Raw genomic sequence first — 24,012 nt, forward strand, 5'->3', positions numbered from 1 at the left:
GACTTGACTGAATCAGGTAAGAGGACATAACTTTTTGTCTACTTTTATTGGGGCCCTTCCAGGCCTCCACGTGAGTGTCAGTGGCCACGGAGAAGCAAGATTGACAAGTTGTTCGACTTCAGAAGCATCTACTCCTAGGCCTTCACTGTTGAAGGCATTCCCTAGTAACCACTTTCATAGTCGTCCCTTTCTTTTGCTCAAGGCCTGTGGCTCACGATAAAAGGGCAGGTAAAAATGGGATGAGTGAGGCATTTCTCTAAGAGAGGAGATATCTCTTCAGCTCTAAGGGAGGTATGGGGGTACAGATCTCTTCCTCTTTCCAAGATTGTCAGTCTTAAAAGATATGAAAACTTAGTAGTTTCTTGATAGAAACCTAAGTGAAGGGAAAAAAAATGCAATCACAATCCATTACATAAAGAGTAGACAATTTTGTAAAGCTCTAATATAAGCTTGCAAATTATCATTTGTCAAGACTCCTGGGGTAAGTAGAAAACAGTATGTTTTAGTCATGTTAATAATATCAGAAAAGCCATGTAAGGAGAGGAGACCTGTTAATTGTAGTCATTACATTTACAAGGATTCTTTTTTATTTTTTTATTATTGTACTTTAAGTTTTAGGGTACACGTGCACAATGTGCAGGTTTGTTACATATGTATCCATGTGCCATGTTGGTGTGCTGCACCCATTAACTCGACATTTAGCATTAGGTATATCTCCTAATGCTATCCCTCCCCCCTCCCCCCACCCCACAACTAACATCACACACAAGGATTCTTTATAGTCATCAATGAACACTTGTGCTAATTAATGCTTAAATGATTAACTCGGTCTAGTTTTATTTAATTTAGTCCCACTACACATACACCCAAAACTGAACTGAAGCAGGGAAGAAATTTTGCAAAAAGACTCGCCAAATGATTTTACAAGGGATTGTGGAAGAAACTTTTTTTGAAAGACTTTGTATAAGTTTTTTGAGGCTATGTAATTACAGTATTGTTTGACCAGAGTATCATACTTCCTAGCAAAAGCTTGGATGTAAAATATATTGGAGCTTTGATTGAATATGTGGAAATAAATGAAAATAAAACATAAAACAGGGCCATTCTGCCAATAACATGGATATTTTAATGTACTGGATTATAGTTTTGGTGATGTGAACAAAAACATTCCTGTTCCTTAATCTGTGTTCTATAATAGTATTATATTTTTGTCAGGATTACTCTAATTCTTGTCAACTCAAGTACATTAGATTCTATTATGGGTCAGCAGAGCATTTTTCCATATTTTTCCAAACTTAAACTATTATTTATTTATTTATTTTATTTTATATTTTATTTTATTTATTTATTAGTGTTTTTTTTTTTTTGAGACAGAGTCTCTGTCACCAGGCTGGAGTGCAGTTGCACGACCTCTGCTCACTGCAACTTCCACCTCCCAGGTTCAAGCCATTCTCCTGCCTCAGCCTCCTGAGTAGCTGGGACTACAGGTGCCCGCCACCACACCCAGCTAATTTTTGTATTTTTAGTAGAGACAGGGTTTCACCAAGTTGTCCAGGATGATCTCGATCTCTTAACCTTGTGATCCGCCTGCCTCAGCCTCTCAGAGTGCTGGGATTACAGCTATGAGCCACTGCACCCGCCCTAAACTATTATTCATTAACTCAATAAGCACACTAATAGGTGAACAAGGGTGCCACCAAGTCTACCAAGCAAAGATGCAGATTTGTCCCTTCAGTGATTTAGACAGGAATGACGGCAATTCCTTACTAGTTGACCTCCCTTTTTCTTTTTCCCTGCCAAACCATCTGCTGTCAGAGCTCTGGGGTGGTCATCCTCTGCTTAAAACTCCCAACGGCTGCCCATTGCTCCAAGCCACAGTCCAGTGCTCAGCCTGGCCCCACAGCCCTCATCAGGGAGCACTTACCTACCGGGAAATTGCTCCCGACCTCCCACCTCTTCTTCTGTATCCCTACACTCCAGCAAAGCTGCTGTGGCTCACTTAAGTATTTTATGTTCCCCCAACTTGATCGAGATCTCTCTTTTCTCCTCCATTTCTGCGCATCCAAATTCTAAACCCACATCTTCCAAGTTCTTTCCTAATTCCCCAACCAGAAGTAATGTTTCGATTCCAGCAGCATTTTACTAGTATCTTCAGAAGATACATGATCACTTTCTACCTGGGATTAGAAGTTTTATGTGCACACCTGGCTCTTTTTACTGGGATGTGGCATTCCTGAGAGCAGGATTGATACTGCTTTATTTCTTTAACTCTCTTTATAGTTGTCATAGTTTATATGTTTAGAAAGAAAATCAATATTTATTCATGGATAAGGTAGCAAGGATTCATTTAGAATACAAAAGACAGAAGCTTAGATCAGACAAAATCTAATGCTAACTATATAACTGAGTCAAATATTTCAACGTGAAAGGATGCTAAAAGATGATCTGGTCTATTCATTTTACAAATTAGAAAATTAAGAGCAGAATATTAACAGATTTTTTTTGCAATTCTATATTGTGTACCCCCAGATAGGATGAAATTTTAAATAATTTTCAAAATGCGATCACTTTTATTTCACTTTCTTAACTCATTCCCACAAACGTATCCTAAATCATCAGCTGAAATGACCTCACCAGAACCAGCCCTCTTGTTCCCCTTCCTCATGTACCTAACCAGCACAATGACCTGATTGTTTTTCTAATTTTATTTTGACCTGTATACATGGCAACAATATGGTGATGTGGAAAAGAATATGTACTTTGGTATCAGGTATCTCAGGGTTTTATTCCCTGCCCTGTTACTTTCATAATTTGTAGCACTCAGGCTCTCTGAGCTTCAGTTTGCTGATTTGTAAATTTAGGATATTGAAAAGATTATAATAGCTGATATTATTGAGACCTTGCTAAATATATACTGTTCTGAATGCTTTACATTTATTGTCTGAAATCTCAAAACTCTATGAAGTAGGCAGTATTATTATCCACACACTTATAGATGAAGTAGATACTATAATTATCCCCATATGATAGATGGAGAAGTGACGGCTTAGAGAGAAGTTAGATGGCATCTAGAGTCACACAGTTACTGAAGAGTGGAGCTGGAACCGAAACCCCATTCTTATGACTTGAGAGCCCATGAACGAATGATTATTGTGAGGATGATCTGCAAAGGCCAGTCCTACTATTTGCTATAAAGAGTGTTTCTCAGGACTCCGGTTGAATGCTGTTATTTTAAGTATGTATGAGTTAATTTTACTCCAATTACAGAAACTCTCTAGTTGTGAATTTAAGGAACAAATGTTACATTCCATATCATGAGCACTCCCCATCTGTTGACATTAGGAACCTTAGCTAATTTTTCTTTTAATGTTGCAATTTCTTAAATTATGGCAACTCTTTTGAGTTAAATTGATAGTGCTTGTCCATTTTGCCAACTGAAGAATCTCACTAGTGACTGAATGTCCTAGAGTACTATCTTCAAGTTTGAAACCCAGTCCTTCCCCACACCCCACACTCTGCCCTCAAGCAGAGGAAGAAACATCCTACCAGGCGCAACAACCACCAGGTAGTTCAATAGATTTTGCAAAGCACATTTTTCCGAACTATTTAGTAGAAGCTTCTAAACATATCTTTATATGTTCTGAAACATATAAAACAAAGTGCATTTTTCTGAATTATTCAGTAGAAGCTTTGAAACATAACTTTCTCTATAAAGTTTCCTTGTTCAAGCTTTTATGTTAATATCATAGTTTAAATGAATGACATTCCTTAACATTATTTTTAAAAACAAGGCTTTGATGAAGCAATAAGTCACTTGTGAAGCACAGCACAGTCTTTAAAAATTAGCAAGGAGAGAACAGAATTACCAAATACACTCATTTACTGGCATTTTATTTCTACAGACATCAGCTCAATTTCTTCTAAAATAAAAGCTAATGAGGACAGTGGCACGTCCAAATGCCTTTACTGGATTATATATGCCCCAGGTATACTATGTGAGCCCTATAGCAAATTGGATATAATATTGTTGATTCTGTATTGCTGGTACATTGGGAATGGGTTTTTATAGATTTGAATTTTCCAGGAAGATTACTAGGGCTGTAAGAAGATACATCCAACCATGCTATTTGTCCTTTTGTCTATAAATTTGTCTTTCATTTATAAAAAAGGTGATTGTGTGAGGAGTCCGGCAGACCTTACAACTATAAAACATTGTGAATCTGTGATCCAGAGAGGTAGATAGATAGGACAAACCAATGAATCACCTAAATAGCATCCAGGCCTCTCTGTGTGTGCTAAACTGTGCCATAAATGAAAGTAATCATCTTCTCTTCTTTTCCCCCACCTCTCTGTAAAGTAACCTCCTGACAGAAGCTTCACCTCTTCTTGTTGTGCTCATGTATTCCAGATATCAGCTGAGGTTTCCCAAGCTCCCTAAAATCTACAGAAGGTCGGCTTGAACCCCTATCCCAGATGCTGGAGATGACCAAGTTCTCCACAAACACATAGCAAATTCCAGGGTGGGAAGGAGAATCTGAGCAAGGAGACGATTACATTCTCATGGTCACTAGTGTCTTGAGCTAGTGCTTTACTGGAATTAGTTTGTTCTGTAAAGAGTTTCCCACATGTCCTGTCTTTATGTTACACTCACGACAAAACAGACATAAAGCACTGGCTTAGCCTCCAGTCCCACAGGAGCCTCACCAACCCATGCCCTCAACTGACGCCTAAGCTGAGACTAAAGAAGATGGTAACCAAGTGAAGAAATGGAGGTTTGGAGTGTCCAAGCAAAGAAACTACACGTGGAAAGGCATCGAAGCAAAAAAGAGCATGACATGTTCTTAGTACTGAAAGAAAATACGATTGGACTTCAAATATTTTCTCATTCGTGAGGTAAGAGGTGGGTGTTTCTTTACTCCTCCTTTTCAATACATCCCAACAAAACATCTGTGCACTTCTTTAGACAAGACCAAAATGCAAATATTTTCGTTGCTATTCTTTGTACTATCACCAAATCAAAATAGTACCTTAATTTGGTATAATTCTTTACAGTTTTCAAAGCAATTTCCACTGTCTCATTTGAAACTCTCAGAGGCCCCTCACCACCAAAGATAATCAGTGAATATCTTTTTCATGGATCCATTTGTGGGTTTCAACAAAAATTAACTATAGAACTTACTGAAACATCAAACATTTTAAGAAATGAAAAATATTATTTTTTTAACCAAAAAGTGAAAAGAGTGATTTTTCAGACACACTTATTGCATATAGCAAAGCAGCTCATTTGGTGGGTGGGGGTGAGGTATGGCATTTTTTGTCTTACAGCCATAAGAAACAGCACTTTAGAATAATTATTTACAAATTTGCAAAACTTTAAAAAGAATAGACTATATAACATATTGAAATAGAATCATTGTTACACTTTGATAAAACATTAAACAAAATCCAGGTCTCCCTTTTCACCTTTCTAACCTCCCCTTTGGTCTGATGACAGTCATGGGGGTGAGGGATTCACGGGGATTCAGGTAGGGGCTCTGGGCCTGCCTAAGCCTTGCCAAGAAGCAGTTACCAGCTTGGCAGTGCATACCTGAAAAAGGACAATTGAACATAAGGCTCTGTTGACGTGCCTGTAAATTGTTCTGTTAGAGTTGGTCTATTTAAAGCAATTATGAATGCATGGGTCAGTGCTATTGGAAAAGAGCACTTCTGTACCCTTTCAGAGGCCTCAGAAGCAGTGTATTCTCCCCATCTGACCCTCTGGATGGTTCCAGGCCAAGCGTCTCTCAGGGAAGGCTGGTTTCTCTCAACGCCCCCTTTCTGTCTGTGTTTCTTGGTTACCAGGCTTGCTTACTTTGTACTACCCTCAGAGCCCATGACTTCCTCTACTTTTTTCCCTAAGGAACCTTCCTTTTCTCAAAAGTGCTCACAACCTTCTCTGTGTCTTAGCGATCACAAGACTGAGCACATTTCCTGTTTGCTGAATAAGCTCTATTCAATACAAATAAATTAAAGAGGAATAAGCAAATTGCTTTAATGTTGTGATTGCTCATTAAGACTCTGAAAAACACTCACGAGCCTAGACTTGTTCCCTTAGAAATACAATCAACAGGTCATTGAAATCTTTGAACATTAAGTGTCTGCTATGTGCAGAAGTGTTATATTGACATTGTTACTGTGGATTTCATTTTCTCACTGTTTTGATAATTTTCACGCCACACTCCATTAAAATTATTATCTTAAAAAATTAACACAAAGGCTTTCCCTTCCTCTGTAATGGGCACCAGATCAAAGTTGATGTGCAATAGAAAGGAAATATTAATCAGAGCGCAAAGCAGTGGAAAGATCCCCACTGCTTTGCAGATTAGAAATGGATGTCAGGAAGTTTCCTGCAGGAGGCCATGTTATTTCTTTACCCTCTATAAAGAAACAATTTACAAAAAATGTTGAGTCTTGCCCTAGGAGGAAGGCAGTCCTGGAGGCAATGGCTTTGCCCTGAAGAAGACCATGCTGTTGAACACCATATAAATGACGTGGTAGTGAGAGCTGTAGGTTGTGGGATATGAGAGCTGGCTCAGCCTCACTGCCCACCAGTCATGGGATCTTGGTGAAATCACCAATTCCTCTGAGCCCCAGTTTCCTCATCTGTAACGTGAATTTCATAAAAATGACTTCTTGTATTGTAAGGGTTGAAAGCATGAATATACATATAATGTAAATAATTTCTCACTGGATAAATCACATGAAAAGTACTCAATAAATAAAACATTATTGTTTGTTAGTTCTTGATTTAGAGCCATCTGAGTCTTTTCTGTACCCTTGTAGATACCTTGGTCAGCTCCATGGAGCAGAGCTGAGTTGATAGTTTTGGTGGTGGTGAACTGTTAAGGAACAGAATGTTTGATGAACTAATATCCCCTATTCCGTAAGTCAACATATCCATTCCTGCAATGTTACTGAGGGAAGGCCCTGGGTTGTCATCACTGTGACAATGCTGGTGCAATAATTCAATGAATTCTTTCTGCTTGTTGCACAGACAAAACAAATTCACTGAGATGGTGACATTGCAGTAAAAAAAAAAAAGGTTTAATTAACACAAGACTGGCCATGCGAGAGAACTAGAGTTATCACTCAAATCAGTCTCTCCAAGAACTCAGAGGCTAGGGTTTCTGTGGATTATTTGGTGTGCAGGAGGCTAACGAATGGGTGCTGCTGATTGGTTGGGGAAGCAATCACAGGGTGTGGAAAATGGTCCTTGTGCAGTGAGTATGCCTGTGGGTGGGGCCACAGAACCAATTGTCATGAGTCACAGCTCCAGCATGGGTCTGTCAGTTGCCAGAATGCAAAACTCTGAAAAATATCTCAAAAGACCAGTCTTAAGTTCTACAATAGAGATGTCATCTGCCGGAGCAATTGGGGAAGTCACAAATCTTCTGACCTCTGGCCACATGATTCGTGGGCAGTAAGGGATAATAGAAACTATAATTCTGCTATATTTTAGAATTCAGGCCCCTCTCATGATCTTAAACTTATGGCCTTTCATTAGTTTCTGGTCCTTGAGCAAGGATGGGGTTGGTTTTAGGGAGGACCTGTCGTCATTCTTGCTTTTAAGTTACTATTAACTGAATTCCTCCCATGGTTAGCTTGGCCTACACCTAGGAATGAGCAAAGACAACCAGCCTATTAACGCTAGAAGCAAGATGGAGTCAGCCATATTAGATTTTTCTCACTGTCATAATCTTTGCAAAGCCAGGGTTTCACTAGCACCCGGTATAATGCTAGAAATAGCATAGGGCCCAATTGAGATCTACTAACATGAAATGTTCTGACATACTTGGTAGTAAATTTTTTTAGTAGTAGAAAATCTAAAGTTTAACTGTTGCACACATTGTTTTTTTTTATCATGTAGGAATAAAATTAATTCTGAATGGAAATGAAAAATAACCAAGAGCAACAGATCATCTGCATTGTTATCCAAACATATTAAGTTGTTTGCCAAGAAACTGTAAGTTAACCTTTGTGAATAAGAACAATGTCTTTGTTCTGTTTATTATAGATGGAACATAAATTCTGTGAGGATTCCCCAATGCCATCCATGGAACTGTGTGTGCTAACATGAATTTTAAAAATGTTGAAATTATATTTAGAAATGATAAGAAAACCAAATACCACATGTTCTCACTTACAAGTGGGAACTAAACATTGCGTACTCATGGACACTGGGGACTAATGAAGGGAAGAAGGAGGAGACAAGGGTTGAAACACTAATGATTTGGTACTATCCTCACTCTCTGAGTGATGAGATCATTCATATCCCAAACCTCAACATCATGCAATATAGCATGTAACAAACCTGCACGGGTACCTCTGAATCTAAAATAAAAGTTGGGATTTTTTTTTTTAAAGAAATGATACAAATGGAACAGCATTTAGAGAGTTCATATGCGAGGTGCAGAACAATGACCCTTGTTTTCTTCATTCTCCTTTTGTATTATTTACAATGAGCTGAAATCCTGTTCATTTATACTGTATCATGAAGGTTTTACCAGATAAATTTTAGATTTATAAAAGAGAAATCAAGACTAACATTTAATAGTTTCATACATTTAATACGCAAGTCTGATTAAGCTAATAAAGGTAAGTTTTAATGTGTATTTTTGTTTAGAAATGCTTATTTATATTCATCTTTAATAGTTACAGGTTGAATTAGCATTTTAGTCGATTGGGTAAACGTGACCTTCAACTTGCTGATCTAGCTTTTGCTTTTCCTGTATTAATTTATGAATAATTTACATTTGGCCCATGGGCATTCTACAACACACAATGACATGGATATCTTGATAAACTGCTAATTAACAATTTTATCAGCAACCTTTCCCCAAAACAGAGCAGATATCATGCTTTAGTAACTTTGTGCTTTTAACTATGCCTAACATCATGCTTTGCAGGGGGTGGTAAAGGATAAACATTAAGAAATTATTAATTTCCATGAGCTACTCCATGAATATTTCAAATGTCATTTCAAGTACTTTTCACGGAAAACTAAAACCTTGTTCTTTTCTTCGTAAAGGATTGTATTCATTGTTTATTAGTCTATGCATTTGGACTGTGTGACTTAGCTGCTGATAACTTTAAGCAAACTGAAAATTTTTTAACTAAAGACAATTTTCTTGTAATGGCAAAATAAATAAAATACATGTAAGAAATGCAACTCAAGCACAAACCTTTATAGAAAATACTTGTAATAAAGTCAATAGAAGTTTTTCTTTAAATTGAGACATAATTTTCTGTTGTCCAATTAGAAAATATTTTAAAAATTAAGAAAATCCATTCTTAGGAAGAGCAAAAAAAAATGGGCATGGTCATATTCTTCTTGAGAAGTGGGCAGTAGCATTATCCTTTAGATAGTAATTGGGCATTATGTAGTAATCATTCCAAAATTGTGCATATTTTTTGACCTAATAATTACATAAGTAGAAAAATTTAAGGAAGTAACTCAAAATTCAGAAAATGCTTTACAGAAAACAGTGTAAATATTATTTATATAGAAAATATTATTTATATAGAAAGGAATCAAAGCCTAATTCTCCATCAGAAAGGAAATAATTACTTGTGATATAGCCACATGATTGAATAATGTGGACTCATTAAAATGGCTACAATAATCTGGAAAAATATTTAAAATTAAATTACATAAAAATACAGTATAAAACTCTATTCAACAATGTTGATAATACTTTCTTTGAAAATTGAATTATGGATTTTTTTTCTCTTTTCTAATTTTATGTATTTAATATCTTTTAACTACTATATGTTTTATAGTTTAAGAAAAATAAATTACTGAGTTCATTGCAGGAATCCTTTTGGAGATTATGCTCTGAATTACTTTGTAGCCCAAGAGGTTATATCATGTGAACTCAAGATAGCAAAGTATGGTTTTAAGAGCCCTCAGATGCAAGGGGGCCCATTAAAGATTCTTTTTCTAACCCAGTCAAAGGCAGAGGCGAGGTAATCTGTGAAACTCCTGGTCATGTGTAGAGATCTGTGTGTCTGAAGAAATCAGTATAACTACAGCTTAAACAAAAACAGATGGAATATCCACAGATGAACTGAATATATAGACAAGGAACAGATCAAACTTGCCCATGTTCCTCCTCAGGGAAATGGAAAGATTTCAAAAAAGTTTTGTAAAGAAAAATGACAACATCCAATTTACATTCTACAGAGCTCAATGTGATTGTTTTTTAAAGGACTGTGGATTGAATCTAGGAGACCAGTTGAGGAGCTATGGTTATAGTAGATGGACGTAGTAATGGGGCCTGAATTATGATGGGGAGTGGCAGTGGAGATGGAGGGAGGTAGAGACATTTGAAACATATTGTGAAGATAAAATTAGCAAGACTTTGTGATGGATTGATGGTGGGAAATAAATGAAAGTAAGATATCAAGAAATTTACTTTGATTTATAGTTAAGAATTTTGTGTTTTTTTTAAATCACAAGTGAGTGCTGAATTTGATTAAATACTGTTTTAGCATCTATAATATGATTATATGATTTTCTTATTATTTGTTAGTGTGACGTCATATTTATTGATACTTAAATGTGAAACCACTGTGTATTTTCAATATAAATTTCACTAGGTTGTAATGTAATTATTCTTTTTATATATCACTATTAAATCATTCATTTATGTTTTGCTTAAGAATTTTTTATCTATGTTTAAGAGAGATACTGGGCTATAATTTTCTTTACTTATCATGTTCTCCTTAAGGTTGGGTATCAACTGATGTTTGCCTCATAATAGTAGTTCGGAAGAATTTTTTTCTTTTTCTATTCTTTGGGACAGTTTCTATAAGGCTGAGGTTATTTCTTTCCTAAATATTTGGAAAAATTCACAGTTGATCCATTTATATCTGGAGTTTTCTTGGTGAGAATGTTTCTTAATAAAAGACTCAATTTTTCAATAGATAATCACATCTTGTATTTATTTGTTTCAATTGTGACATCTCAGGATGTCTGTTAGCTTCAGTTGTAACGAGACGTTTACAGAATCCTCTTCTTGTGACCTCATATCCTTGTTACACTGCAGTCTCTTGGTCCATGGCTTTCAGCTGCTTATAAAGTGCTTTCTGTTTCAGCATCTCCCGATCAGTGTTATGAAGCGTGGCTGGGTTATATATTATAATTTTCAGGGTCATTATAAAAACTAACTATACCATTCTTTTGCTTAATACTTGCAAAAATTTTGCCATCTTCTATCATGCTTTGACATATTTTTCTGCCTTTTAAGGTCTAGCTATCTGCACATGTTTTGCCATACCTTGTAAGGATAGAGCTAAAAAGTCTTTGTAAGCCATTGAGTGTTGTTCTTATAAAGAGATAACAAGCGTTGCTTCACCAGCCTTTTTTTGTTATCATAAGTAATAACTTCACTGTGCTTGTTTTACCAGGTTCAGATTTTGGAGTTCTGAGAGATTACTGGTTGAATAGACTTGGGCTAACTCATACTATGCATTGCTAAGGAGCTTAATGAATCTACCAGTAAATTGAGATCTATATTTGGTAGCTATTGTACTCTGACAAGTAATATCAAAAAAACTATCATCAACTTTTTACATGATTTTGAAGTCATCCTCACAGAGTTATCAAGAATTCTCGACAGAAATGTAGTTATAATTAAGCATTTATCAGGCTGCCCCTTTGACCCATTTCCTTGAAACCGAAACTCCCGTTGCACTGGGTACTGACCACTTGCATCCCCACTGTTCCTATAGGTAGGATTTATGACCTTAGAATCATAGGGCTTTTGCTTAAGACAGGATCTCTGACATCGGAATCGTAAAGCTTTTGCTTAAGAGTTGCTTAAGCAGATCCTGACTTCCAGCAGGACAATAGAGGTTAACCAGCTTCAAGGCCCCACAGAAGACCTGAATGAGCATGAGAATATGGTTTCTTCATCTCCTGGCCCCATGACTTCACCCTGCACAATTCAGCCAATCAGTGATCTCCACACTCCAGCCCATGCCAAAACTCTTAAAATTCCTAGTACCAAACTACACAGGGAGACAAATTTTGAGGTTTCCTCCCATCTCCTCATTTGGCAGCCCTACAATTAAACCTCTTTCTCTGCTCTAACTGGGTGTATCTATGTATTGATTTGCCATATTCATGGGGCAACAAACTTATGATTTCAATCCAACATGATGTAACGACCTGACATGGCAAGAGTGGGTTCAGCTTTTTCAGAAGGTAAAGTGCTCTTCAGCTAGTGCAGCTCATCCCTCCATTAGAGGAGTAACATAAACAGTGCTTTGCATCATCGTTTCCTATTTTACAATGTGCCTAGGATTTTGTCTTTAATTCAGGTATGGTAATGTCAATAGATCAGGAGTCAACTACCATTGAAAAGATAGTTGGGACCGGGCGAGGTGGCTCATGCCTGTAATCCCAGCACTTTGAGAGGCCAAGGAGGGCAGATCACTCCAGAGGTCAGGAGTTCGAGACCAGCCTGGCCAACATGGTGAAACCCGTATCTATTAAAAATATATAAAAATTAGTCAGATGTGGTGGCACGCACCTGTAATCCCAGCTACTCAGGAGGCTGAGGCAGGAGAATTCCTTGAGTCTGGGAGGCGGAGGTTGCAGTGAGCCAAGATCGCGCCACTGCACTCCAGCCTGGGCGACAGAACAGACAGAACATCTCAATAAATAAATAAATAAATAATAAATAAATAGAAAAGATACTTTGTCATTCATGGTTCCCAAGAGAGGGGCAGGACACACTGAGGGCCACAAGAGGAGGCGCAGGGACAGTCAGGAGGGAGAAGGGGAGGGGAAAGTATGGACCAGAGCCAATACTGTCTTTGTTGAGGCAGTAAATGATCAAGGTAGGGTAGAAAAGCTGAGCGGGGGTAGGACTGGCTTGTTAGAATAATTTCAGCAGACTCTGGGACATGAGGGTCATCCCTAGTTATCTGGCACCCTGCCCTGGGGTGATTTAGGGCAGGAGGAGAATGCCCTGTACTGCAGGAGCCTGATGAAGGAAAGCGGATGTGGGTATGTACTTGGAATTGGTTGGCTTGCATATCAAAGCTGTGCTCATAGGAAACTTGTTAGCCATCTCTAGGAAATTAGCTAATTAGCAGTCCCCCGCCCCCAGGGCCATAAGGCTCCAAATATGTCAAAGCATCGTAAAACATAGAAAGTAGAAAATATGATTAATACAGCTCCATTCTCTTTACAGATATCCATCATAGCCATGTCAAGAGCTGGAAGGGCAGGCTTAAAGCATTTTGCCTGCAAACAAAGCTGGCAGAAATCAGCATGTATTCAGGTCAGCTGGTTTGTATTCATCCGCAACTTGTTATAGCTCCTTTAAGAATGCCGATTCCTCCCAGGGGCTGTTTTCTTTCCACAAATGCGTTAGTTAACTGATGGCAAAGCCCATCATAAGTACTGATGAAAAGTGAAACCTGTGAGAATAGTGTTTCCACGTCAGGAACAGTAGGCATAGAAGACCTCACAAACAAAGCAGCAAGAACCCTCAAAAGGTGTTCCTGTACATCAGGAGCCCCAAGCACAATACCCAGATGATGTCAGTTCTTTGCAAGGAATTCTCTACTCCAGTCAATCAGTTCACAAAGCTGAGTCATTTGCCCTTGAGTTGAGAGCTGTGGTTCACTGGTCACATATTGCTTTGGGGCAGTCATCATTTCCTGACACAACCCAAGTGGTAGAGGCAGCTTGGGCAGAACTAGGTGGCCACTCTGGGAGGAAGGACTGCAGCAATTTAGCAAAGGGATGCAAACATTTTTCCAGGAGTGGATAAGCTGATTTGCAAGGGACCAAGACAATAATCCAGATTGTGCGGCACTGGCAAAAAGATAAACCTGTAAATCAGTTGAATAGAATTGTGAGTTCACAAATAAACTCATACATTCACAGTTCGTTGACTTTGACAACAGTGCCCAAAATCAATCAATGGGGAAAAAATAGTGTTCACCAAATGGTTCTGGGACAACTGAATAGATACAGGCAGAAGAATAAATTGGGACCCCCTTGCTCATCCTGTTTGTAAACATTAACTCAAAATATACCATAGCCCTAAATATGAGAGCACCCCAAAAGCACAAGCAACAACAGCAACAAATATAAATTGGACTACATTAAAATTTAAAAATTTTAAAAATTCAAAAATTTATTGATACCATCAAGAAAATGAAAAGACAATCCAGAGAATGGGAAAAAAGTATTTGAAAACTCATATATCTGACAATGAACTTGTATTTACCTACACTATGTAAAGAACTCTTACAGCTCCATAACAAAAAGACAAATAATCCAATTAAAAAATGAGTGTAGAACCTGAACAGACATTTCTACAAAGTAGATACACAAATGGCCAATAAACACATAAAAAGATGTTCAACATCATTAGTCATTAGAAAAACGCAACTCAGAAACACAATGAAATACCAATCCACCCTCACTAGGGAGATTATAATGAAAGAAACAGACAACAACGTGTGTTAACAAGGACGTAGAGAAACTCGACTTCCCATTCCTTGCTGAGAATATAAAATAGTCCACCTGCTTTGGAAACATTTTGGCAGTTCCTCAAAATGTTAAACCCAGAGTTACCATATGACCTACCTAGCATTTCAATCCCGGGTATATACCCAAGAGAAATGAATACATATATCCATACAAAAGTTTGTACAGCAATGTTCATAGCAGTGTTATCCAAAATAGCAAAAAGTGGAAACAGCACAAATGTCCTTAAACTGATGAGTGGATAAATAAATGTGGTCTGCTCATATGATGGATTATTATTCGAATCAAATAAATGAATATAAAAGGAATAAAAATACTGATATATGCTACAACAGGGATGGACCTGGAAAACATTACACTAAGTGAAAGAAGCCAGTCACAAAAGCCACATATTTATATAAAGTATTCAGAGTATTCAGAAAGGCAAGTTTATAAAGACAGAAAGCACACTAGCCCTAATGTATAGGGCTGAAGACTGTAGGGAAGAAGGATTATGGGTGAATGCTAATGATGATAGGATTTATTTTTGAGTTAATAAAAGTTTTCCAAACTTGGATTGTGATCATGCTGCACAATTCTATGAATATACCAAAAACCACTTGTTTGTAAACTTCAAGTGTTGATTTTATGGCATGTCAATTATGCACTAATAAAACTGCTAAAAACGTTACTCAGAAAATGCAATAAAAATTACCTTGAAGTTTGAAAATACAATGATTTAAGTTTATTTAAATTACATCAGATTATAATACTTAAATTGTATGTAGTAATACTTATGTTTATTTTAAAGTTATCACCACTTATTTAAATATACAATCATGAGCCTGGCAGTTGGTTACCAACCCAATTTCTGTGCTTTGACCAACATCATTGAATTTGGAAGGCAATGTAATACAAGGTCATGAGGGCCTTCCACATTTTTCCACCAGAAATGATGGCGAACCTAGTTAAAGATGGTCTCTTACACAGTTGACAGGAAATCCTGATCTACCTGGAAAAATCTCTCACTGATATTATAAGAGCACGTCTCTTCAAAGGTAGTAATTCATTGCTAGAGAAGGGTAACCTACCATTTTCATAGCACACTTTTTTGAGAAGTCCTTGATAAGACTCATTTCTATATGTGAGTCAAAATTTTTCCCTATAAGTTCACACTCTCAATTATTTAGTGCCCACAATATAGGGATAATGATACAGAGCTCAATAGTAAAAATGTATATGGTGTCTCTCCTCCTGTGGCTATAGGCCTGACAGTGAAGAATGGAAAATTCAGATAATTAAGAATCTTCACAATGTGTGATAACATTTAAGGCCCCAAAGAATATGAAACTAGACAGAGAATAAATCTATTGATAGTTTCTAGTTTTAAGTAGCTATGGGTGGCAGAAACCGTATACAGTTGTATATAATCCTCAAGAAAAGCCTGTACAGATACAAATGAAAAAACATAAAAGCAGAGAGGCCAAGCATGTAGTCTAAGGCTACACAATAAGCATATATAGACTGTAAATAAAAATTTTAAAAAGGCCGGGCGCGGTGGCTCATGCTTGTAATCCCAGCACTTTGGGAGGCCAAGGCGGGCGGATCACGAGGTCAGGAGATCGAGACCACGGTGAAACCCCGTCTCTACTAAAAATACAAAAAATTAGCTGGGCGTGGTGGCGGGCGCCTGTAGTCCCAGCTACTCGGAGAGGCTGAGGCAGGAGAATGGCGTGAACCCGGGAGGCGGAGCTTGCAGTGAGCCGAGATCACGCCACTGCACTCCAGCCTGGGGGACAGAGAGAGACTCCGTCGCAAAAAAAAAAAAAAAAATTTAAAAATATCACCAGCTCATGTCAAATACAGTAAAAAATGTTGACAAGAATGGGTAGAAATTGGAATTCTCATTCCTTGTTGAGAATATAAAATGATGCCCCCACTTTGGAAACATGTCAGCAGTTCCTCAAAATGTTAGACATAGAATCACCGTGTGACCCACTGTTTCAATCCCAGATACATACCCTGAAGACATGAGAACATAAGCCCATACAAGAATTATAAATATATACATATAGATGCATATATGTACACATATTTAACCAGTAGTAGAGTTTCAAAATAAGAGCTTTAATTAATGTTTCATGTCAGTTTACAAAGTTTATTCAGCAAGGCTCAGAGACGGTCAGTGGCTTGTTACCAGTTAACTAGCTAGTTCAATTAGAACCAAGACTAGACTCCAGTGTAAGACTTTTGGTGAAAAAGTATTTAGAAATGTATCAAGGGATTCCTGTGGTATAATACCTTACCTCTGATGAATACTGAGATTTCTGTTCTAGGTCAAGGAGCTGACATCTTTTGTTAACTTTTCTTTTCTCTCTTCTTGGTCCTGTTTCACTCTAGGAGTTTGAATTGTAAATTCCATCATAAATATTCACTTTGATTTTTCCATCTTTTACAATTTGCCCCCTTTCTATCCAGAAGCTGATTATTAAGAGCTAAATGTGCCTATTCAAATGAACGAGGAAGTTGAATAATTGTATAGTGGAATTTGAGCCCCAGTTCTTTTGGGAAGGTGATAATAGTCTAACCTGACCAACCAACTTTTAAAAAAAATCCACTGAGCAATACTATTCAACTGTACTTCACTTAAGTAATGTAGATTTGGAACCAGTCAAAACTGCCTACTTTACAAAAACACTTCTTCTTAACTTACTGCTTCCAAAATATAAAAAGAGCACCTTTCAGAATGTCTTCAGTAATGAGTTCTGCCAATTTAAAAGTAAGAAAGTCTAGCAGAATGTGTGAATGCCAAAAGAAGAATAATAGATGAAATTCAAGAAATCTTTAGGACTTACGGTCTTTAGATTCAGTATTTTTCGTATTCTCGGTACATTGGCTCATTTCTTTCTCTTTCTTGTTTCTAAACTCCCAAGAAACATAATGATGTATTGTTAACCAATTTGGTGAGATTTTTACAATCATTAGAGTACTACAGGCTATATTATGTAAAATATTTCTTTGTACCCTGTTACTTTGGCTTGCTTTAGTTTTACTTCTTTTCCTTTATTTTTAATGGCTTTAGTGTTTAACTCTCTCAAAAGAAATATGGTGCTAGTGAATATTGTCAATTTCAGGCCCTTACCTTCCTGGACACAATAACTGGCCAGAAACGGGCCCAAACTAGACCCATTTAAAGTCCCTTTTTTCTTTTGAGACTTTTCTAAATGGAGCTGGCAGAATGGTTTGTTTGGACTATGATTCTACTGAAGCATGACTCTAGCTGTGTCTCTCCTTCAAATATCATACTTATGACAGTGAGGACCCTCTGGCTCCTCCTCTCCATTTCTAGATGGTTTCCCCAGTCTCCTCCATAAAACCATCTGGTTTGGAATCACATATTGTCAGACCACCTGCTACCACTTCGAGTTGTAGGCATCTACTGGCCTTTGGCTCACTCTTCTCCTTTCCAGGAGATTTTAGTTCTTGGCTTAATGACTTGCTTTCTAACACTATACATTCATTATTCTTGGTGATTTCAATATCCACATAGATAATCTTCCTAAAACAGACCACTTGGTTCTTTGACTTCCTCTCAAGTACACTTGTTCTCACCAATTTAGCATCTCCCTTCCACCCTTATAGCCTAGACTGTCATTACGTATAATGACATTCTTCATAATGGAAATTTCAAGCATTGCATCCTACCATTTATTGTTCTAAAATGCCCACTCTAAAACACAATCCTCCCACCTCCTCAAAACAAAGAACTCGCCTTTTCATGATCTAATCACCTCTTCTAACTGTTCTCATTACCCAGCTGAAATTACATGATCGGTATTTTATAATCAGTCTCTCATCCACACTTTCAACTCCTTCCTTCTTTTTCATGCTACTGTGCTAGCAAAACCCAAACAGATCTTATCTATCTTTCCACTCACCCCACCCTAGCATAGGTACACGTAAACAATCTGGACCCACTGGACTACCCAAGGCCAAATGGGTCAACATTAAAACACACCTTCCTTTGGCCAGGCGCGGTGGCTCACGCCTGTAATCCCAGCATTTTTGGAGTCCGGATCATCTGAGGTCGGGAGTTTGAGACCAGCCTGAACAACATGGTGAAACCCTCTCTCTACTAGAAATACAAAAATTAGCCGGGCATGGTGGCACATGCCTGTAATCCCAGCTACTCGAGAGGCTGAGGCAGGAGAATCAATTGAACCCAGGAGGCGGAAGCTGCAGTGAGCCGAGATCTTACCCCTGCACTCCAGCCTGGGCGACAGAGGGAGACGTTGTCTCAAAAACAAAACAAAACAAAACAAACAAAAATACATTCTTCCTGAGGAGTCATTTAAAGTGCATGACCATTAACCTCAAGCTGGCCCTGAATGCAGCCAGGCAGTCAGCTGAGCTTCCCTTGCCCTTTTATTCTTCTCCCCTCAAACCTACAATACATCCTCATTCTGTTCACTGTTATCTGATGATTTTGCATTCTATTTCTCTGAGAAATATGGAAACAAGGTGCATTAATCAGGGTTCTCCACAGAATCAGAATCAAATATATGTGTGTGTGTGGAAGGATGGATGGATACACAGATAGATGATAGGTAGATAGATAGATAGATAGATAGATAGATAGATAGATAGATAGATAGACAGACAGATAGATAGATAGATAGATAATACATAGATAGAAACAGACAGAATTAAGGCAAGAGTTGATAGTGCAGTCTCAAGTCCAAAATGTGCAGGTTGGAACTCAGGCAAGGTTTCTGTGTTGCCATCTTAAAGCAGTATTGCTTCTCCTTTCGGAAATCTCATTTTTGCTCTTAGGGCCTTCAACTAATTGGATGAGGCTCACCCACATTACAAAGAGGAATCTGCCTTACTCGGTCTATTGATTTAAATGTTAATCGCATCTAAAAAAATCACAGCAGCCCCTAGTGTTTTACCAAACAGCCAGGCAGTGTAGCCTAGCCAAGTTGATGTGCAAAATTAACCATCATACAATGAGAAGAAGGATTCTCAAGTTCCCACCATCACTTCTACTCCCACGGACGACAGTGCCCACATCCTTTTTCTTTCCTTATGTTGCTGTGCGTCAGGCTTCTCAGCCTCAGCACTATCCATGTTGGGAGGATCCTCTCATTGTGGGGAAGCTGTACTCTGCCTTGTAGGATGTTTAGCAGCCTGTCTGGCCTCTATCCACCAGATTTCAGTAGCACTCCCACTTGTGACAATTAAAATATGTCTCCAGACATTGCCAAATGTTCTATGGGGAACAAACTTCCCCCAGTTTTAAATAAACTCTTTGTGCTCCCAGAGTCAGGCCCTCAAGTTGAGCATGAGATTCCTTCTTCTCTCAGGTTGTTGCTCCAGCAATTCTCTTCTCACTTCATGCTATCCCCAATCTCATCGGTTTTCCCCTCTTTATTGGATCATTCCCACTATATGCAAACATGCTTTTTTCTTTCCCAAAAATAACTCATAGCCCACTTTACTTTTTATCTATCCCATAATTTCTTTTGTTCTCTTTGTAGTAAAATTCCTTGCAAATGTTTGTACTTATTACCAATTATGTTGTTCTATCTTAAATTCACTTCGATCAGACTTTCCCTTGCTACTCCAACAAAGCAGCTCTCATCAATGTCACCAATGACCCTCACATTACTAAATCCAATAGTTCTTCTCTCACTTGTCTTATATGCAATATTTCACAGTCGATCACTTTCTCCCCCTTGACATAATGATATAATGAGATCTTCCTCATTGTCTTGACCATATAAATTTTGAGTTCCAAGATAATCAGACCTTGAAACTCTTGTCTATCACACTCACTCATTTGATAATCTTATCTAATCTAGTCCCTTAGCATTTAATGCCACTTACATGCTGATGAAACCTCAATTTATATCTTCAGCCCAAGCTGCTCCCATGAACTCCAGACTCATACGCCCTTGCCCTTAGCCATGGGACTTTGCAGTTCCTTCGTCTGGTGACAGCCCCTTGATTTGGGGTTTGATCACATGACTTTTGTTAGCTGATGAGATGTGATGGGAAGTCGCAGGGTGCCAGTTCTAAGCCTAGGCCTTAAGAAAAATTGACGCTCCTGTCTTCCAAATTCCCATAGTGGTTTTACATTCCATGAAGACATTCCCCAGTTACCCTGCTTGTCCAAAGATGGTAAAAGAGACATTGGAGTAACTAGGACCTAACCAGCAGCTTAGAGTTATGAACTATGAGCTCAGCCGCACTCAGCCAAGACCAAGCAGCTCAGTCAAGAGCGAGTCATGGCTTTTCTCTGCAGTCACTCAGTTTTGGAATCAGTTTTGGGATGCTGGAATGCTGTGTTACGTGGCATTATTATGGCAATTGTAAATGAAACACAACCCCTAATTTTCCTCCTGCACCTGTTTTGCCCTCAATGATCCTCAATTCTGTGGATAATAATTCCAGCCTTCTAATTTCTCAGGCCAAAACATATTAGAGTTTTCCTGACATCACTCTTCTTCTCATAGCTCACATCCAAACCATTATACAATCTTACCTTTTGTACCTTTAAAATATTTCTACCATACTCCCATTTCTCGGACTCTCCGTGGAGACGAAAGTGATCCCACCTTGGATGCTAGTCTGCCACAGTCCTGTGAATGCCTCCTGATTCCTACTTTACTTACTCTCCCTCGTGTAAGAACATGTCAACCTTGATAATGTTATTGCACAAATTATAGGCTGTGACACACCTGGCATCCTTGCCTGTTCTGCAGGGCTGCACTTAGTTGTCCATACAGAGGACATACACCCTCTCTCTATGGTATACGAGCCCTGGGTCTGGGGGTAACAGTGTGGAAATCTACCCGACCTGCTGCCGCCCAAGACTGTGCTGCCATTCATAAGTTTTCCAATAAATTGCCCTCTACCAACAAACCAAGTTTCTCTGCCTAGTTCTTTGGCTTCTCTGTTCCTTCTGTGTTTGGTGGTCTTTTTGCATATATGGCCCTTTTATGGGACACTCATTAACCTGATGCAAGCTATCACCATATGCCAACTGGAGTGTCACAATGGGTTGCCAAATGGACTCCCTGATTCTATTTGCCCCGTTCCCTATAGTTGTTTTTCAACATAGAAACAAATTGATCTTGCTGAGTAAAAATTATATCTATCTCCTGCCCAAACCCTCCAGGATCTTTCTGCCTCGCTCAGAGTAAAAGCTAAGGCCCTAACCATGGCACGCAAGGCCTCATTGGATCTGTGGCTCCCAACATCCCTCATCTCTCCGATCTCATCTTCTTCCCTTATCTCACTCCCCTGCAGCCACACCCACCCTGCAGAAGACATGGGCAGAGCACATGCCTGGCCTGAGTTCTTCATGCTGACACTGCTCTCTGCTCCAAATAGCTCTATAACTCGCACTCCCGCTGCTCTCATGTCCTCACTCAAATGCTGCCTTCATGCTGAAGCTCTCCATGTGAGTCGGCTAGCGCTGCTGCGATCACAAAGTACCATGAAGCAGGTGGCTTAAGCTACAGAAATATCTGGTCTCATTGTTCTGGAGGCTAGAAGTCCGAAGTTAAGTTGTCATCGAGGTTGGCTCCCTGTGAGGCCTGTTCCAGGCCCCTCTCCTTGTCATGTAGATGGCTGTCTTCATGCTCACTTGGGGTTTGTCCTGTATCTTCACATTGTCTTCCCTTTTGTGTCCAAATTTCCCCTATTTATAAGGACATCAGTCACACTGGATTAAGGCCCATCCTAAGGTCCTCGTTTTAATTTCATTACCTCTGTCAAGATCTTTTCTCCGTCTGAGGTGCTGTGAGTTGCGATTTCAACATATAAATTTTGAGGAGAAACAATTCAAGCCCAAACACCTTCTCTAACCATCTATGTTAAACTACATCCTCATCTGCACCTTATGTCTAGTCATCTATGTTAAACTACATCCTCACCTGCACCTTATCTTTTTTCTTATAGTACTTATCACCTTCTAGCATACTATAAAAATCATGTCTTTACCAACAAGAAGTTAGGACAAATACCTTCCCCAGAATATAAAAGTTTCAGGGCACATAGTAGGTGCTTCATAATTGTTAATTGAATGAACTCATTTTTCCAAACACCTAACATCTGCTTTCTCCAGAATTTACTTCTTCCAGGACAGAGACTAAGTAGCCTTTCACTTAACAAACCCAAAGGTCAAGAAGGCCTGCCCGGACTGCTCAGCTCTTTCCTATGACTCCGCCTACTTTGAATCCACCCACAAAATGCAGAGATCTGACCTTATCCTGTGAACAGGCTAAGATGTAACACTGCCGTTATAAGAACAATTGCCCAAAAGCAATGGCAACAAAAGCCAAAATTGATGAATGGGATCTAATTAAACTAAAGAGCTTCTGCACAGCAAAAGAAACTACCATCAGAGTGAACAGGCAACCTACAAAATGGGAGAAAATTTTCACAACCTACTCATCTGACAAAGGGCTAATATCCAGAATCTACAATGAACTCAAAAAACAACCCCATCAAAAGTGAAGGACATGAACAGACATTCTCAGAAGAAGACATTTATGCAGCCAAAAAACACATGCAAAATGTCATCATCATGGATCAGAGAATGCAATCAAAACCACAATGAGTACCATCTCACACCATTAGAATGCCATCTTAAAAGTCGAAACAACAGGATGAGAGGATGTGAGAATAGAACATTTTACATTTCAACCATTGTGGAAGTCAGTGTGGCAATTCCTCAGGGATCTAGAACTAGAAATACCATTTGACCCAGCCATCTCATTACTGGGTATATACCCAAAGGACTATAAGTCATGCTGCTATAAAGACACATGCACACGTATGTTTATTGCGGCACTATTCACAATAGCAAAGACTTGGAACCAACCCAAATGTCCAACAACGATAGACTGGATTAAGAAAATGTGGCACATATACACCATGGTATACTATGCAGCCATAAAAAATGATGAGTTCATGTGCTTTGTAGGGACATGGATGAAACTGGAAATCATCATTCTCAGTAAACTATCGCAAGGACAAAAAACCAAACACCGCATGTTCTCACTCATAGGTGGGAATTGAACAATGAGAACACATGGACACAGGAAGGGGAACATCACACTCTGGGGACTGTTGTGGGGTGGGGGGAGGGGGGAGGGACAGCATTAGGAGATATACCTAATGCTAAATGACGAGTTAATGGGTGCAGCACACCAACATGGCTTATGGATACATAGGTAACAAACCTGCACATTGTGCACATGGACCCTAAAACTTAAATTACAATAATTAAAAAAAAGAACAATTGCCAGCTACTTGAAAATTCACCTTTTAAACACCTTAAAAATGTAATAGTAACTTTGCATTAAAGTTACTTTTCTGCTAAGTTTGACAAGTTCAGTTTATTTTTAATATCATTACAAAATGTCAACCTATTCTTTTCCTCATATCCTTCTATGCATAGCGCAGTTACA

The 24,012-nt window shown here is 38.6% G+C and overlaps 1 pseudogene; it reads right to left on the reverse strand.

Moving 5' to 3' along the window:
• Positions 1–11,076: 11,076 nt before the first annotated feature.
• Positions 11,077–13,710, reverse strand: LOC116481540 (COP9 signalosome complex subunit 3-like; annotated as a pseudogene).
• Between the last annotated feature and the right edge of the window lie 10,302 nt (positions 13,711–24,012).

The sequence above is a fragment of the Hylobates moloch genome, unplaced genomic scaffold, assembly GCF_009828535.3.
Source record: "Hylobates moloch isolate HMO894 unplaced genomic scaffold, HMol_V3 SCAFFOLD_3, whole genome shotgun sequence".
Classification (NCBI taxonomy): Eukaryota; Metazoa; Chordata; class Mammalia; order Primates; family Hylobatidae; genus Hylobates; species Hylobates moloch.